We start from the raw sequence: 18929 nt of genomic DNA on the forward strand, positions 1-18929 counted from the left end.
TAAATAAATAAATAAATATTACTGAATTGTTTTTAAATTCACTCAAAGAGCAACCCCACCGATCAACTGAGCAATACTTGCCTCTCTTCCAGCCACGTTAAGAGCTCCCAAGCCAGCGCTGGCATCTGTGCCTCTTGATTTTATTCTCTGCACTAAACAAAAATTCCTTCTTGCTTTCAAATCTTTTCCTTTAGCCAAAGTTCATGTTTTTCTATAATTAAATCTGACTAGGGCAGCTTAACAGAGGACACTAAGGGCTCATTTACACTTGCTTCGGCTTCAACACACATTAACGGCTAGTTTACACTTGCTTCAAAACAAGACTTCGAACGGGCTTTGTTAAAGCTCTCTGAACGCTATTCAAAGCTCCTGTTACTAAATAAAATGGTTAGCTTGTTTACACCTTGCTTTTGCTTTTTCTGCGTGGGTCGCTTCAAAATTTAAAACCCATGTCCCTTTAGTGGTGCTTCAAAGCGTCTACAAAGCCTTCATAGAAGTCATCAAAAACGCATCATAAAAGCATGTTGAAGCAGTAGGTGCTTTAATGTGTGTTGAAGCCGAAGCAAGTGTAAATGAGCCCTAAATGTTTTCTTCTGAAAGGCTAGAAATCCTTAAAATTTAATTTTAGTTTGATACTGTAGTCGCCAGCCGTGTGCCACGTCCTTGAAACTTTTTTAGACAGAGAGCATGTCACATTTCCCATTTTTCCTAGCGCCACTGCTCAGGCACCCCAATTGGTCATCTCTGGCTCCCTTTACATGTCAGCGCAGGCAGTCTGCTAACCCAGGCTTGTGGTTTCTCTAGCTGGAGTGTGCACACGAGGCAGGACAAGGTGGCTCCACAGCAATTTGTAAGATAAGAAAGCCACCCATGAAGGGGAAAATGCAATGACTTTCAGACCTGCTGATTTAAAAGATAGCAAAGCAAAGGAGACACAGTGGCAAACAAGATAAGTATCTATCTAGATTAGCTTTTGGAACTGCTTATAAAATATTTCAGTTTTAACACTTTAAAGGGTTTGTAACTCTACATTATTATTTTCTGCCAGCCACCCCTCTCTTTTAAGCTTCCATCCTGCGATATGCCATTGTTAGAAACAAAGCCACTAAAGGTGTTTTTTTTTTTTCCCTTGGTGAAGTATCTTCAGCCTATTGATATGCATTGAAAACCTGCCAAAAATGCACTAGTGTTGCATTTTTGATGCACGTTTTTCTGCGGCTATTATCTGTTCTTTATTCTAAACTGAACAGACTGATGACATTAGGTAAATCATATTAGTGAGGCACTGTAATTCACAGGTTCCATAGTTTACTCTGCTGAGCCTGGTGGAATGAATGACTATCTCTAACCCTTGAGCTCCTGGGGCTGGGCGGTGAGCCAAATGGATGCCAGATGGATGGTCATCGCCGCCAGCTGGGGGAAATGCCAGGAGCGGGCGGATGTGCTCCACTATGGGGACAGTACTGTGTGGGCATCCAACGAAGATGCCCGTCATTCCGAAAGTATCAGTTCCGTTATCGGGAGCATTTGAGCAAGTAACGATCTCTGCGCCTTGATAGCAACTGTGGGCACCCGGCCATGACGGCTTACGGCTGGACGGCTGGGCGTACACTGCTCATGCGTGAGTCGCACTGCGCTCTATTTGCCAGCCAATCTTCTGGGATCTGTGTTGTGTCCCAGAAGATCGCTGGCAGGGAGGGGCCACCTAGTGAGAGAGGAGGAGTTGCCTAGGCAGCTGAGAGCAGGAAGGAGAAAGTGGAACAGGAAGTCCTAGTAAAGAGGGTACACGCTCTCCTCCCAAAAAGACATTACAAATGTGGCATGTTGGGGCGAGGAGGGCTTAAAGTGGAAGTTCCACTTTTGAGTGGAACGCTGCTTTAAGGCAGCCCATTCATGTAAATTGTTTGATTACAGTCTAGAAAAAGGTGGGTTATCAACAATATCCCCAGAATGTGTGTTAACCTCTGTGGGGAGATCTCTTCAATTCTGTTGCATGTACTGGTGCCACCTGGGACCAGAAGTGAGTTCAAATCTCTCTAGTGGGGGCACAGCAATATCAACCCGGTGGACTGGTAGATGTAACTTGGCCACACACAATCCAAAGTTAAAAATGTATGTTTTCTATATAGACTGTTATTTTAAAAGTTGTCTGAGTCTCAACAACCATCTGCTAACTGAATTTGTCCTTTTTTTTTTCAGTCAATGCACCCTTTAAAATGATGCACACTCTCAAGACACCCCATTCTGAAATGTTAAAAATGAAACCACTAGCTTTCGGTAATGTCACCACCTCCACACGTGGGCCATCCAACATTGGAGGTGATTTTATTCTTCCGAAGGAAATACACCTTTGTACACTGGTAATAACCACTTGCCGACCGGCTCCTGTACGTATACGTTTGCACTTTGAAGATGGCTATCTCGGTAACGGCAGCAGCTTCTGTCACAACCGATATCCATCTTTGGAGCCGACGGTTCTGTGTACAATAATGGTGGTCTCTGCAGCGAATTTGCAGTGAGATCACTGTTGGCGACGGGAGAGGGGCCACCCCCCCTTTCCTGCCGCTCTCCCACTCCCTCCGACGCTTACCGGAGCTATCGGTGGAGGCAAGTGACCTGTCCGTGGCTGGGTATGGAGACGAGTGAGGCTAAGATGGCAACCACCCATCTCCATACCATAGCAGGGCCATACATCTTAAAGGCACATTTTTTTTTTTTTGTCCTTCTGCTTTATTTTTTTTATTTTTTTATGCCATTTGCCATTTAAGTACAAATATGAGATCTGAGGACTTTTACTTTTAGGCCCCTTTCACACTGACGTCCCGTTCAGGCCCGCCTGTCAGTTTTTCAGGCGGACCTGAACGGGTGCTCCATAGAGCTCTATGGAGCGTCGGATGTCAGCGGTGACATGTCCGCTGACATCCGATCCGAAAAAGTGTAACGGAGGAAAAAGCTATTTTTCCATCCGTCTGCGGATCGGATCGGGTGACGACGGGCACTGCGGTCCGTCGTCATCCGATCTCCCATAGGGGAGAGCGGCGCTGTGACAGGTCCGTCCCTGCGCAGTGTGCGGAGACAGACCCGTCATCTTCCTGCTCAGCGGGGATCGACGGAGTGATCCCCGCTGAGCAAACGGATATCCACGGGGCGGATCAGAACTGATCCGCCCCGTGTGAAAGGACCCTTACTGTGATTTTTGAATAAAAAAAAAGTTAACGTTTCCCCCAAAAAAGTGCACTTGTAAGACCGCTGTGAAAATATGGTGGGACAAAAAGTATTGCAATGACTGCCATTTTATTCTCTAGGGTGTTTAAAAAAAAAAAAAAGTGTAATGTTTGGGGGCTCTTAAGTAATCTTCTAGCAAAAGGAACGTGTTTTTAACTTGTAAACACTGAGTCTGAAGAGGCCTGGTCTTTAAGGATTCCAATGTTTCTTTTCCTGTTTCTCTCCCTAACACAGTATTTGACCCCAGTCCCGATAAAGAGGGACAGGGTAGGGGCAAACGTTGCTATGCAGGCCCCTAATGTTGTTCTTATCAACCGATGAGGTCAGTGTTAGGACACCAGTGGCAGGACGGTTGTAATGGTGCACAATGTAAACCTATGACTTTGTATAACTTAAAAGAAGGGATCCACCTGCGGCCTTGTATAAAAATTTGTGGGGATTTTTGGGCATTTTGCCAAGGCACCCCTAAAAGAATCCTGAAGGCACCACCCTGGTTGAAAGGCTACAGTACAGGTTTAAATTTGTTTTGTGGCTTTAATGCAAAGATGAGCAACAGAAAATTCATCTCAAATCTGCGGTTCTACCACAAAGCCAGTCGGGTTTCTGCAAGGGGTTCTTGGAAACGTAGAAGACCAACAGAACAGAGTTTGACTTTGGCATGTTTTGATTGTTACATGGTTATCATTTTGCATTTTACAGATGGTTCTCGCTTATTGCCTGAAGTTGCTTTTCAAGGCAGAAATTAATACTTGGTCAGGCCTCTGGGACATGCTTGATCATCATAATTACAGCTTGTAAAAAGGAACATTTATTTTTCATGTATCACAGGCACAAAGGGAAGATAGGACACAGCTGCTTTGTATTGCATAATCCTCTCAAGTGTATTTCATCCATTGGAAACTTGAAGTGGGAGCTACACTCAGGCACGTCAGCATCCTGGTAGGTAAGGTTTCTTTGTCTGGTATGTCAGGGTTTTTCTTTCTTTTTTTGTTTTGTGGGGCGATATACTATACTTCAAGTCTCAGTATTTGTTTCTGTGACTATCAGAAAATACTGTGGTGTTTTGTTTTACAAAGATAGTAAGTCGCATTGTAAATTGGCTCGAACACTTAAATGCGTGTACCCCAGTGGGAGGGTCCTGGTGATTAGTTGTGGTAGGCCGCCCCTTTGAAAGCATTTTGGCTGCTAGCTCCCGCAGTAAATGCAGCAATCACCTATGAATGATCAGCCCCCTATGCAGAAAGTCTGACTCCCTATGCCAGGTAATTGTATCAGCGTAGATTTGATTTAAAGTGGTTGTACACACGTACAGACCACTTTGACCTACAGATAAGCCGAGATTAATGGTTACCTGTAGGTGCAAGAAATATCTCCTCAACCTACACGGTTTAGGAGGTATTTGCAAGAGACGGGCACCGCAATGACACGCTCAGTGTGCCTGCTCGCCCAAAACCAATCAAACGCTTTTTGCGATTATTTTTTTATTTTATTTATTTTTTTTACCAAAAATATGTAGAAGAATACATATTGGCCTAAACTGAGGGGAAAAACATATTATTTTTTTAAATATATTTTTGGGGGATATATATTATAGCAAAATGTAAACAATAATGTGCTTTTTTTTTTTTTTTCAAAATGGTTGCTCTTTTTTTTTTTTTTTTTTTTTTTTTTTTGTTTATAGCGCAAAAAATAAAAACCGCAGAGGTGGTCAAATACCACCAAAAGAAAGCTCTATTTGTGAAGGGAAAAAAACATTGATTTTGTTTTGGAGCCACGTCGCACAACCGTGCAATTATTAGTTAAAGTGACGCAGTGCCGAATCGCAAAAAGGGGCTTGGTCCTTTAGCTGGAAAATGATCCGAGGATTAAGTGGTTAAATAGAAAACTAGACTTTTTATTTCAAAAGCATTTTTATTAAAATAAATTTGATAAAAAAAATCAAAATGATTTTAATTAAAATTTCGTTAAAAAAAAATAAAAATAAAAAAAACACTTATATCCACCCTGAATTGTATTCTGACAACACGGTCAGATTACATTGATCAATGGCTACAGCCACAGTCAACTTTGTCTGTTCTAACATTCGACTGGCCACATGGCAAACGTTTCCCTTTAAAATTGAAGCTCTACTATCTGCTAGCCCTAACAAGTTTCTTGACAACCTGCCTGCTGCCCTTTAATCTGCTGAAAGTACCCAGAAAGCAGGAAGCAGTTCTAGACTTTTTGTCTATCGGTGTCAAGGCAAAATCTAATTTTGGGGAGGTTTTTTCCCCAGACATAGAGTACAAAGGATGCTGATGCTGGATACATTTGTATGGGGGTGGTTTTAGAAGACTTACTGGAGAAATAAGTGTTTTTAGATGAATAATAAAGACTGTTACTATTGTGTGGAAATGTCAGTTTTGTCTGTTTTTAGATTGACTTGGCATTGGTGCAGAAAATAGGAACTGAAAGCTGCTGCGTGTTGCATGCCTGCACTTGATACTCACCAGCAGCATTTTGTTTTCCCAATATTATTGTTAAAATGGTTTCTTTTCTTTAAATTGTATATATTTTTTTTATTTTTTATATGAAATAATAATTTTCTCAGTTTTAAAACATTGTAAATCTTAAGCGGTTAATGACTCAAAAATTTGAATTAGAAAAATTTGTGAATCTTAAACCTTTTCTAAAGGTGTGTGTGTGTGTTTGTATTTTTTATTTTTATAAATTAGAGCTTCATTGTTTTTTATCATCTGATAAATCTCATCACACATTTTCTCTCAGAAGTATATCCTTGAAGGAAAAAGTGATAATGTTTCTAACGTGCAGGAAAAAAAATGTCAATGGTAACTTGCAACAAATATAACGTACTAAAAAAAGAATATATATAAAATATATATATATATAAAAAAAAAAAGCCACTCAGGCCAAAGAGAATGAGTTTTAGGATATTAAAGTGCTTAGAAACCCACATGGGGGGAGAGAAGACCTGTAAGACAAAGGCATAATGAGCTAGTATGCACAGCACCATGACCGTTGGGTCTCCCAGACCCGGCGTGTCACGGATTGGGGCAAAGGGCCAATGACAGCGGCCCTTTACCATGAGATCACTCCATCCCAATGATGTGTGAGGGGAGGAGAGAGACGGTGCAGCAGCGCTGTGGGCTGGATCTGAAGTGCCCACAGCGCTGATCTGTTCCCATCCCTGGCTCCTCCATCCATCCATCCCTGGCTCATACATCCACATTCATGCTCTGCCATGCTCCATCCCTGGCTCATCCATGGCTTATGCGTGCCACATCCATGCCACTACAGTGTAATGGGTAGTCAAATTAGGTTTGAAATGTGTTTCCCTAGAACACCTGATGGTGCTCCCTGCATGTTGGGCTTCTGTATGTGGCCAGGATAACAAGTCTCACATGTTATCGCCATTCTCAGGAGGAGTAGTAGAATGTATTTTAGGTTGTAATTTGGGATACGCATATGCTGTTTATGTGAAATAACTGTGGGAAGAAATTACAAGAAATTACAACTTGTAAAAACTCACTATGCCTCTTACTAAATACCTTGGATGGCCTACTTTCTACAAAAAAAAGTCATTTGGAGGGTATTTGTACTTTCCTGACTTGTTGGGATCTCAAAAAATGGTGTGATCAATTTCCAATGATTGGCCCCATAGCTTGTAGAATCTATAACTTTCGCTAAGACCAAATATTTTACGTTTGGGTTATTTTTACCAAAGAATGCTAGTTTGCTAAATTATAGAACGGAAATAAAGAAACATTTTTTTTTTTTTCTACAAAATTTTCTATATTTTTTTCATAGCGCAAAAAAATAAAAAAACACAGCCGTTTTTAAATTGCCACCAAAAGAAAGCTCTATTAGTGTGAAAAAAGGACTGGAATTTCATATGGTACAGTGTTGTATAACTGAGTAATTGTCACTCAAAATGTGAGAGCACTGAAAGCTGAAAATTGGTGTGGTTAAGAAAGGGTTTTAAGTGCCCAGTGGGCAACTGGTTGAAGACAAGCCTTTACTGACCTCTGTGGTTGCAGGCTCTATGGAGAGCATTTCATCCTCAAATTTCCTTTATCGTGAACAGGTGCTTTAAATCAATGTAATGGCTTGGCATTTTGGACAGCTTTTTTATCTAGGAGAAATTCCCAAAACATGGGCTGTTGGGGGTACTTGAGAACCACTGGTTTAGGAGATCTGCTTTGGTGAAACAGAGAATTTAAAACCAAGCAGATTTGTTAAATTGTAAATAAGCAAGTGGTGGAGCCCTTACTCAAGTACCCATTATAGAGGTTGCACTTCAAGCTAAAAATATGAAAAGTAGAAAAGAGTTTGCCTGAAACTGGGCTCAAAAGACAAAGTGCCCACCGTGATGTAATGCTCTGTAACACTGTTTGTGCGCTTCAGTGACAGAGCAGTTGCAGGAGGAGAATGGAGAGAATCAGTTCCTGTATATGCCATCCTTCCAATCACATTGTGTTTTACACTTGGAGAGGGAGGCCCCCTGGAGAATGGGGCAGTGTTGCCACTGCAACCTCTGATGCTACACCAGTGTTTGGGGGTGCCCCCAAACTGTAAATGTAAATATAGTCCTTACTGTCCTGAGCCCATATAAGGCTGCTTTCCCACTGATGCTCTGCCATTTACCCACACCGTGGATGTAGCGCAGTTCACTTGCTGCTTTCCTGCGAATCACCTGTGCTTTGCCATAGACTTCTATTATATCTGGCATGTGCGTGTGTGTATAAAACCACATGCCGACCGGGCCATAGCCGAAAGACGGCTACAGCGTGGTTGGCTTATTCTGGGTGGACGTCTGTGGGATGTCCTCACAGAATCGTGCTCCTGTGTGGCCCCTGGGGCATCAGGAACATCTGGGACCAGGGGACCCGGCGCATCACGGATTGCGGTCAACGGGCGCTGATAGCGGGTGTTTACCATGTGATAGCTCTGTCAAATGGCGGCACATCACTTGTAAACAAACCGGCGTCATGTCGACGCCGGTTCCTCCCCTCTCTGTACCGATCGGTACAGTGAGAGAGGGAGAGATAATTTGCAGTGCTGTGGGCACTACAGATCCAGCCCACAGTGCTGCTCAGTGCCCATATTCTGACACTGCCAGTACTGCCATACTCTGCAGCAATGCAATACTCGCCAATAAATCTTAACAAAAACACATTTTTAAAAGTTTTTTTTTTTACCGAATTTTCAGTCTTTTTTTTTTTTTTTGATTTATAGCACAAAAAATAAACCCAGCGGTGATTAAATACCACCAAAAGAAATCTCTATTTGTGTGAAAAATGGGCCAAACGTTTCATATGGGTACAGAGTTGTATGACATTCAAAGTGTGAGCGCACCGAAAGCTGAAAATTGGTCTGGTTAGGAAGGGGGTTTAAGTGTCCAGGGGGTAAGTGGATAATATATATGATGATATAATATTTTTTTTTAAATCCTCAAAGTATGTTATTCCTGCAGCACGGTTATGTTTTCACATGATCTTTCCCTGTTCTTTGGCATCTGCAGGGAAAGATCTTTGGGCGGAGCTTCTATTACTCTGCTGATGTATGCTCTCTACAGAGTCTGTGTCTGTCCAACCCTGATTCTTGCTGTGCCAGTCACATGACTTAAAGTTTCAAAAGATCCAAAAATGGTTTGATCAGATGCTTGTTTAAACCGGTAACGGCATGTTTAAATTAGACCAAAACCAGAAGTGCCATAATCCTCGGCGGTTTGAGGTGTTGCAGTGGAGGAACAACATAATTCCTTTCACTGTGTCCCAGTAACTGGATGCTGCTAGTCACTTCCTTATTAGACTTCCCAATCACACAGGAGAGCCCGGTAAAGGCAGCGGGAGTGGCGAAGCCCTCTTCGACTGCCTGTAAAAGTAATCCAATGGCTTCTTAGCCACTAGGACTACTTATACCAGGGATCTACGGCCCTCCAGCTGTTGCACAACTACACATCTCATGAGGGATTGTAAAACTCTGACATTTAGACATGACTAGGTATAATTGGAATTGTAGTTCATGAACAACTGGAGGTCCATGCTTTGAAGACCCTTCTACATTGAAGGGAATCGCCAACCCTGAAAAATATCTCGATCAATTCTGCAGTGATGACTAAGATTTCACCCATGCAATACAGTGACGTACGGATACGTCGCTGGTTGGCAAGTGGTTAAACTTCATGCTAATCAAATACTTATTCAATGGAGGACATCAACGATGACATGTGACTGCCCTCTCAAACACTTGTGTTTGGAAAGCTACAGAGGTCAGCGATGGCTTGTTTGAAAACTCATCAACTGCTTGCTAATATGTAAAACGATGGAATGCCAATCTCCTAGCCACAGGATGACTCTTAAAAGGGGGGGCTGACTCAACCCTTGACTGTGTTTAATTTTAAATGGTCCTTATTCTTGGCTCTAAGTCAATAAGGCCTCAACAGGTGGTTGAACTGTGGTTTCACTGCCCCTGGCTGCCTACCTAAAAACTACTATACAGCCAAAGGGGGTGTAAACATAGTTGCATAGGTTGAAAAAAGACACTAATAAACCTGCTTCAATAATTTGCACCAAAATATTTTTTTTAAATGGCTTGCCTCCCAGAACCTCTGATAGTGCTGCTTGAATCTCGGTTCACACAGGGGGCGATGCGAGGCGACACGACTTGCCTCGCCGCAACCTCAGCGGCGACTTGCAAATGACTTCTGTATAGAAGTCAATGCAAGTCGCCCCGAGGTCGCCCAAAAGTAGTACAGGAACCTTTTTTCTAAGTCGGAGCGACTCGAGTCGCTCCTCTTAGAACGGTTCCGTAGTACAGAACGGGGGCGACTTGTCAGGGCACGGCAAGTCGTGTTGCCTCGCGTCGCCCCCTGTGTGAACAGAGCCTAACAACCCTTTAAAATGCCACCCACTTCAGATTGCTTTCCAAGTGTAAACTTAGCCTAATGCTGCGTACACACGTAGCCGACTATCCAGCGGACTTAGTCCGGCGGACTTCCCGCCGGACTTTCCGAACGGGCTACTTGCCCACACACGGCACTTTTCAGCGGACTAATACGGCGTACTAAGTCCGCCGGACTATCCGCCGTACTTTTGAAATTAACAGACTCGCCCACACACGCGGAGGAAAGTCTGCTCATTTTGAGCGCGTCTCCAGGTAGACGGGGCCAGCAAAGGAGGCGTCGCAGGCCCCCGTCACCTAGTATGGACTTAAAGGGGAACCCCAACACTAAAAAAATCGGCGTGGAGGTCCCCCCAGGTCCACATCAGACCCTTGTCCGAGCACACTGGCCGGCCAGGAAAGGGGGGGACGAGCGCCCCCCTCCTCTCCTGAGCCGTACCAGGCCACGTACCCTCAACATGGGGGGTGCCTCTGGGAAGGGGGGCCGCGCGCCCCCCCCACCCCAAAGCACCTTGTCTCCATGTTGATGAGGACAAGGGCCTCTTCCCGACAACCCTGGCCGTTGGTTGTCAGGGTCTGCGGGTAGGGGGCTTATCGGAATCCGGGAGCCCCCTTTAATAAGGGGGCCCCCAGATACCGGCCCCCCACCCTATGTGAATGAGTATGGGGTACAATGCACCCCTACCCATTCACCTGTAAAAAAAAAAGTAAAAAAAAACACAACACACAAGGATTAAAATAGTTTATTGCACAGCTTCGGGGGTCTTCCGCCTTTTGGGGGTCTTCTCGCCGGACTCCTCTGCTATCTTCTGCTAGCTCTTTTGCTAGCGGAGGAGCCCGGCTTTCTTCTTCGCCGCCGCCCTCTTCTTCCGACTTCGAGGGTCTGGGCCACTCTGCCTTCTAGCTCTTTTACAGGAGGTGGCCCGGTCTTCTGTCGCCGCCGCTGTCAACGTCTTCTGTTCTTCTCTTCAGATGTTGCCTCGTCGCTCTCTGCTCACAATGACCGGGACACGGCGAGCGACGACTTATATAGGGACATCACTGGATGATGTCCCCGCCCATTATGATGTCCCAGAGGATATATATATATTTTTTTATAATATAATTTTATTTATTTATTTTTTTCTGTCTGTCGTCACTTTGTCTTGCGTGTAATGTTGTTATGCACATTAATAGCAGCTGCCGTGTTTTTTTTTTTTTTTTTTCCTTTTCTTAATCTTTACTCGCTTTTCTGCTCCCAGGTTGAAATCTATGCTGTAGACTGCTAAACAGAGGCCCCTTCCCTTCCTGGCTGCACAAAAGCTGACTTCCACCACGCCCATTCCTCACGTCTCCAAGCAAGTAGCACAATCCTGTTAAGGGAACAGGCTGTGTCACTTAGGTGAGCAAACAAGGGGTACCTTCAGTGATATGTACTTGTGATAAGATAGGGAGAGGAGCAAAAGTTCAAACCAAGACACAAAAAAAAGCTTCTTAATCTTATAGTACAGGACCCAGGCTTCCATTTAATAAAGACCATGGGTTACATGCTGCCAACTTCAGTTGAAGATGCTGGCAAACAAAGTTATTAGGATAGACAACATGACCCCTCCCAATTCCAGAATTTTATTTTTTTATGTGTCCTCCCTCTACTATAAGCAGGTTCTACCTTTATAACTAGATTTCCTGGATGATTGGCCACTCTCCAAACTGTCTTAATAAGATGTAATTTCTCCACCTAGCTGCATTCACAGCCACTGTGGCTGATTCTTGCTGCTTCTGGATTGATGACTCAAAAGGCTTCCGTTGGTCTTATTTTTTTATTTTTTTTCCATGCAAATAGTGGCCTCAGCTTATTTTGCTTGCTGCGTTGGACAAATTCCTTCAGTCTCTGAATTGGCCCATATGCTTGTCTACTAATGGTAGCACATTACTGACTCAATGGCTGGCGATGAACCAGAGTTGGGAAAGTCTTTTCTCACAGTAACCTAGACCATTTTGGTCTAGTAGGGGTGTGCATCTTCACTGGTCTCACGATTCTATTAAGATTATTTGGTCAACGTTTCGATTCTGCGATGTATCACGATTACCAACGAGCTCCCACTTCCGCTTGGGCCCAATCTTCTGGGACACCTCATGGTTCCCAAAAGATTGCCTGGCTATGCAGGACAGCGCAGTGAGACATGCGCACCCGGCTGTGAAGCTGCAAGCTGACACAGTCTGATGCCCACAGTAGTATTTCCAGCGCCGTGAATAGGCGAAGTAGAGAATGAAGGGTTTGGGTGGCCACGTCGCTTGATTGTGGGACTGAACTTCCCCCATCAAACGCAGCCACTTGTGACCATTAAATGCAGCCAGCGTGAGGTGTAAGTGTACAAACCCATTTGTACTCTACTTACTGTTACTTTCTTTTAATAAATGCCATGTTATAATGACTGATGTGCCCTACTGTATGTGCTTTTTAAAAAATGTCACTTCATATCGAATTTCACAGTAAATACTTCCTGATCATGTGACTGCTCGGCTCGCCACTTGCCTCTCTCCTCTCGAGTCCTGACGTCAGCAGGGAATTCTCGGCCCCTATATAGCTATAGTCGGCGGGAGGGGCTGAGAATTCCCCGCTGATGTCAGGACTCGAGACATGTGAAACGTGCGAAGAGAGAGGCAGGGCAGGGTGGGCCAAGCAGAGCAGTCACATGATCGGGATGTATTTACTGTGAAATTTGGTATGAAGTGACATATTTTTTTCAAAAAGCACATACAGCGGGCACATCAGTCATTGTTAAACAGCATTTATTAAAAGAAAGTAATTTTAAAAATACGCTCTGAGTGTTTTCCCGAGAGGGGCGGGGGAAGTCGGGATGGCATAAACCACAATCTCTTTTCCAGTCCCTATGCATCGCTGCTGCGTCGGGGACACCTGAATTGCAATCCATCAATTCAACGATTAATTTCAGCACCCCTAAATGGTAGTTTATTTATTATTATTTTTTTTTGTGGCCTAGGATACTCTTTCAGAGACCCCTAGATGCTAATTTTTTTGTAAAGGCCTATATTCTAGGAATGGCTCACATAGAGACCCCCCTTTTTACTCTGGAGGTTCATGATAGGAGTCAGCATGGCACATCTTGTCTTGGGAATCTTTGCTAACTTCCTTGCAAAAGAACTCCAAAATCGGTCAGATTGCTAGGCCATCTCCTGTGCGCAGCTCTTCAGGTCAACTCACAGATTTTCAAGTGGTTTCAGGTCTGTGCTCTGGTTAGGCCATTCCAAAACTTTTGATCTTCTGGTGAAGCCATTCTTTTGTCGAATTGTAGGTATACTTTGGGTCTTTGTCATGCTGAAAGGTGAAATTCTTCTTCATCTTAAGATTTGTTTTGTTTTTTATCGGAGACCTGTAGATTTTGTGCTAAACTTTACTGCTCTTTTGAACTTTTCATAAGTCCCTCCACCATTAAGTCGTCCCCTTTTCCAGCTGAAGAAAACTTGTGTTTGCCCTAATGTTGTAAAGCACCGCGTAAACTGTTGGCACTATCTAAATCCTGAATAATAAAGTTTAATACTACTACCACCACTGTGCTTCACTGTGGGTTTGGTATTTTTTGGGGTAACACGCAGTGTTGATATTGCAGCAAACATGCTTTTTGTCATTTATAGTGAAAAGTTCATTCTTGGTTTCATCAGCCATAACACGTTTTTTTTTTCCACAACATTTTCCCAGGACCACGCACCAATTTAATCACAAAATGTCTTTTAGCTGGCTCACCACCCATCAGGAACGACCCTCCAACATGTTTCACCTATATAGGGCTTAACTGCTTCCAGGCTGCCTGCTTGCAATGTACTGTGGATGGGTGGCCTGTGCAGGTACAGTGATGTACTGGTATGTCTCTGCCTGTTTCTGGGTTTAGGGCGCATGTATGCGTGTCCCCCCTCTAATACTTGCTGTGATTGTACACAGGCTGACAATCAACACAGGGTTCTGTACAGAGGGAAGGATTTCTGTTTCTTAACCCTGCAAATCTGGGATAACAAAGATTATTGGCAAAAACAGCACACAGTACGCACATTAGGACACAGTTAGGCACACAATTAACACGTTGCCCCAAGTGTTAACCCCTTGCAAGCCAGTGTCATTAGTACAGTAATAGTATTATCATTGTGTTGGTGATGTCAGTTCCCACCCACTGTAAGTTAGTGTCAGATTGCTTGCCGCACTCAGTCCCATTGTATGTCACTGAAATTCCATTATATATTCTAAAGTTTGTAGACGCTATAACCTTCGCACAAACTAAAGACATGTAACAGAATACATTTTTGATCTAAATTTGGTCCAATTTTTAAAGCAGAAAGTAAAAAATACTTTTTGGTCCGATTTTCATTAAATGAAAAATTTAAAACCCAGTGGTGAAGATCAAATACCACCAAAAGAAAGCTCTATTTTGTGTGGAAAAAAATATACCTTACTTGTTTTCTTTTTTGGAGTGAATACTGACCAGGCGCCACCGCGCCGAGCAGTATGGCTGCATAGATCCAGAGCTCTGCACCGGGGAATCGGCTTTAACATCACAGCCCAGGACCTCTCCAGCAGCGATCTAGCCTCCTGGCGTGCTCATACCTTGCTGCTCATACACTTCTGACCGTCCAGACATGTGGAGACGCCACCAAGAACCGAAATGATTGGCTTTCTACCTGACCATGCAGGACGGACTTCACCAAAATGGAGGTGGAAGTCACAATGTACCGCCAACTGATGGACCTCTAGAGCCTTCCTACTTGGCTCAAGCAGCAAGCACAGGCTCAGAAGAACCTGTTATAGGTGAGAAAATTTCAACCATGCCCTGGAGGTTAACCCCTTATTTTCCTCCAAGCCCAGTGAAATCTAGACCCCCAAATAGATTCTGGGGAGCCAGATGTATTGTCTCCTCTTATGGATGCCTCGCTCCCAGACCCTATTGCACAGTTTCCAACTACAGGCCAGCCCATCTAAGATGTGTCACTATGAAAGACATACTTGTACCATAAAAATCACTTAGATAAATAAATAACCGTATATGTGAACAAATAAATTAAATGTGATTTACATAAATCAATTCTCCATAAATCCACTTTGTACATTAAAATTCCTTAATTGGTACCTTCTGTGCATATATGTATAAATAAATATAAATACAAATTAATATAAATAAATAGTGTTTCTTAATGCCTTCCGTGCCAAAACTCTTCCTGATGGGATAAGTGGATCAGAGTCTGATCACATACAGCTCCTGTGTCTGCACTTTTAACAAAACACTCTCGTGCGCTGATCTCCACAAAACTTCAGATATAGTCTTTAGAATGACTGACTTATCACCCTCAGTCCTTTATATTATGTCCACAACACACTTCTATCCCACTGCAGCACATATAACACTTGTCTCCTTGCTTCTTATCTTTCATTTTGCCATAGGAGACAAAAAAGAGAAGAGAGACACGGGATAGTGTATTGCTGCGTTAAAGGATGAAATTAATATATGCACGTCAATCCACTCACAAAACCAGTTAAAGCATAGGGTATTGGCAGAAAGTCAGATTGTACTCCTCCTCACAGCCTCTCTGTGCTTCTGAACACTGAGCGCAGGTCACGTGACATTCTCAAGGGAAATTACATTGATCACCGCACGGGAGTGTTTTGTTTAAAGTGCAGACACAGGAGCTGTAGGTGATCAGACTCTGATCCACTTATCCCATCAGGAAGAGTTTTTGCACAGAAAGCATTAAGAAACACTATTTATGCATATATGCACAGAAGGTATCAATTAAGGAATTTTAATTTATGTACAAGGTGGATTTATTTATGTTGAATTGATTTATGTAAATCACATTTAATTTGTTTACATATACGGTTATTTATATATATATATATATATATTCACATAATTATTGATTTTTATGGCATAAGTATTATTTGAGTATTGATATTGGCGCACTAATTTTATATAGTTTTTTCACACTTGTACGAGTAAAGGGATCACTGACTTTTTGGTGCAGCTTTTATCATATTTTTTATTAATTTGAGTAATTCTTTGAGTATTTTTACCACACCAGCACTTGAGTATTTTGCACTGTACTATGAAAGACATGCCCATGTTGCAGAGGGCATGTCTTTCTTGCCACTATGTGGCATGTTCACCAATGCCAGGAGCCTGGCCGGTAAGATGGGTAAACTAGAGATACTATTGTACGAGGAGGATTTGGATTTTGTGGGAATTTCAGAGACCTGGTTCAACAGCTCTCATGATTGGCTGGCAAACATTCAAAGGTATACCCTTTATCGCAAAGATAGAGAGGGTAAAAAAGGGGGAGGGGTATGCCTATATATCAAGAATGTACCAGTGAATGTGAGAGATGACATCACTAAGGGAGCTAGGGAGGAGGTGGAATCCTTATGGGTCGAGCTCCAAAGGGATGAAGCTAATGGGGAAAATACTGGGATTATGCTATAGACCGACTAGCATGAGGGAAGAAGGGTTATAATGGGGGATTTTAATTAGATGTAGACTGGGCGGAGGGAACCACGCATTCATCTAAAGCTCACCAGTTCCTAAATGTCTTGCAGGTCAATTTTATGGGTCAGATGGTAGATGCACCAACTAGAAATAAAGTGTTACTGGATCTACTGATTACCAACATTACAGACCTGATCACAGATGTGGAAATATGGGGCAATTTAGGGAACAGCGATCACTGGTCCATTGGCTTCCGTATAAATCACACATATAGGAAACATAAGGGGAATACAAAGACACTGAATTGCAAAAGAGCCAACTTCCCTAAACTACGAACCTTACTAGAAGGCATACATTGGGATTAAATCTTAGGAACAAAGAACGTGAAGGAGAGATATAGGTTTGCTTTAAGAGCATATTAAACAAGGGCATTAGCCAGTGCATCCCATTGGGTAATAAATTTAAAAGGGCGAACAAAAGTCCGGGATGGCTTAACTCCGATGTAAAAATGCATATTAAAGCAAAGGAGAAGGCCTTCAAAAAATACAAGGTTGAGGGATCGTCGTCCGCATTCAGACTTTATAGAGAATGCAGCAAGATATGTAAGGGTGCAATAAGGATGGCTAAGATAGAACATGAGACACATAGCTGAGGAGAGCAAAAAAAAATCCCAAGAAATTCTTGATGTAAACAGTAAAAAAGGGAGGACGGACCATATTGGCCCCATAGAGAATGAGGAAGGACATCTGGTTACAAAGGATGGGGAGATGGCAAAGGTACTGAATTTGTTCTCAGTCTTCACAAGGGAATCGGGGGCGGGGGGGGGGCTTCAGTAACCAAAACTGCAGTGTTTATCCTCATGACCCATCACAGGAAGCACCTCCATGGTTAACAGAGGACAGAATTAAAATTAGGCTTGGGAAACTTAACATTAATAAATCACGGGAACCAGATGGCTTGCACCCGAGGGTACTTGCCGAACTCAGTCAAGTAATTGCCAGACCATTGTTCCTAATTTTTACTGACTGGAACGGTGCCAGCTGATTGGAGAAAAGCCAATGTAGCGCCAATATTTAAAAAGGGCCCAAAATACATCCCTGGGAATTACAGACCAGTTAGACTAACATCAATGGTATGTAAACTCTTGGAGGGGATAATATGGGACTATGTACAAGATTTTAGTAATGAGAACGGTATCATTAGCAGTAATCGGCGTGGATTCATCAAGAATCATTCTTGCCAACCCACTACTAACCTATGAGGAGGTGAGTTGCCTGCTAGATAACGGAAGGCCCGTAGATGTGGTGTATCTGGATTTTGCAAAAGCATTTGACACCGTTTCCCATAAACGTTTACTGTACACAATAAGGTCCGTTGGCATAGACCATAGGGTAAGTACATGGATTGAAAACTGGCTACAAGGAAGAGTTCAGAGGGTGGTGATAAATGGAGTGTACTCAGAATGGTCAGGGTTGGGTAGCGGGGTCCCTCAGGGTTCTGTGCTAGGACTGATCCTATTTAATTTGTCCACCTGGAGGATGGGGTAAACAGTTCAATCTCTGTATTTGCAGACAATACTAAGCTAAGCAGGGCAATAACTTCTCCGCAGGATGTGGAAACCTTGCAAAAAGATCTGAACAAATGAATGGGGTGGGCAACTACATGGCAAATGAGGTTCAATATAGAAAAATTAAAAATTATGCATTTGGGTGTCAAAAAAAATGAATGCAATCTATACACGGGGTGGGGGGGGGGGCCTCATGGGGAATCTAGGATGGAAAACGACCTGGGGGTCCTAGTAGATGGCATGCAATGCCAAGCTGCTGCTAACAAAGCAAACAGAATATTGGCATGCATTAAAAAGGGGATCAACTCCAGAGATAAAACGATAATTCTGCCGCTCTACAAGACACTGGTCCGGCACCTGGGGAATACTGTCCAGAGGGCGTGGCTACGCAACATGTCAATAGAGAATATAATGTAACACTTCCCTGATTGGATAACCCAGCATGTCACTCGCGCTCCAATGGTGAACTTCGGAGCTGTATTGGCACACACGGATTAGCAACCTTAGTGCGGGGGCTAGCAATTCCATGTTAATACATACAAATCTGCATATTGCAAATGCCGAACATACCTTCATGTGCAGTTAATATAAAATTCATATTAGCAGAATGAAAAAAAATGAGTAATATACACTTGATAGACTATTTATAAATTCTATCTAGATCATTATTCATGATCTAAAAGTGCATCAGTTAATATGGTAAAAAATGAAAATCAATAAAAATCTACATATATCTATCAAAATATATAGAAAATATATATTAAGAG

General features: G+C 42.9%; 1 protein-coding gene across 17 annotated transcripts in view; it reads left to right on the forward strand.

Moving 5' to 3' along the window:
• FUT8 (fucosyltransferase 8) overlaps positions 1–18929 on the forward strand; it is a 308566-nt gene that overhangs the window by 89057 nt on the left and 200580 nt on the right. For 6 of the 17 annotated variants that reach the window (XM_077464961.1, XM_077464960.1, XM_077464976.1 and 3 more), the window contains exons 2-3: positions 4054–4164; positions 11370–11509. The exons of 5 other annotated variants lie outside the window; for them this stretch is intronic. The gene's annotated coding sequence lies outside the window, so the exon portion shown is untranslated. Of the gene's footprint in view, positions 1–4053; positions 4169–11369; positions 11510–18929 lie in introns of all 17 variants that reach the window. 6 more of the 17 variants (XM_077464965.1, XM_077464973.1, XM_077464967.1 and 3 more) reach the window with 4 other exon arrangements.

Source organism: Lithobates pipiens, unplaced genomic scaffold (assembly GCF_037356315.1).
Source record: "Lithobates pipiens isolate NorthernLeopardFrog02 unplaced genomic scaffold, aLitPip1_a1.2 Scaffold_30, whole genome shotgun sequence".
Taxonomy (NCBI): domain Eukaryota; kingdom Metazoa; phylum Chordata; class Amphibia; order Anura; family Ranidae; genus Lithobates; species Lithobates pipiens.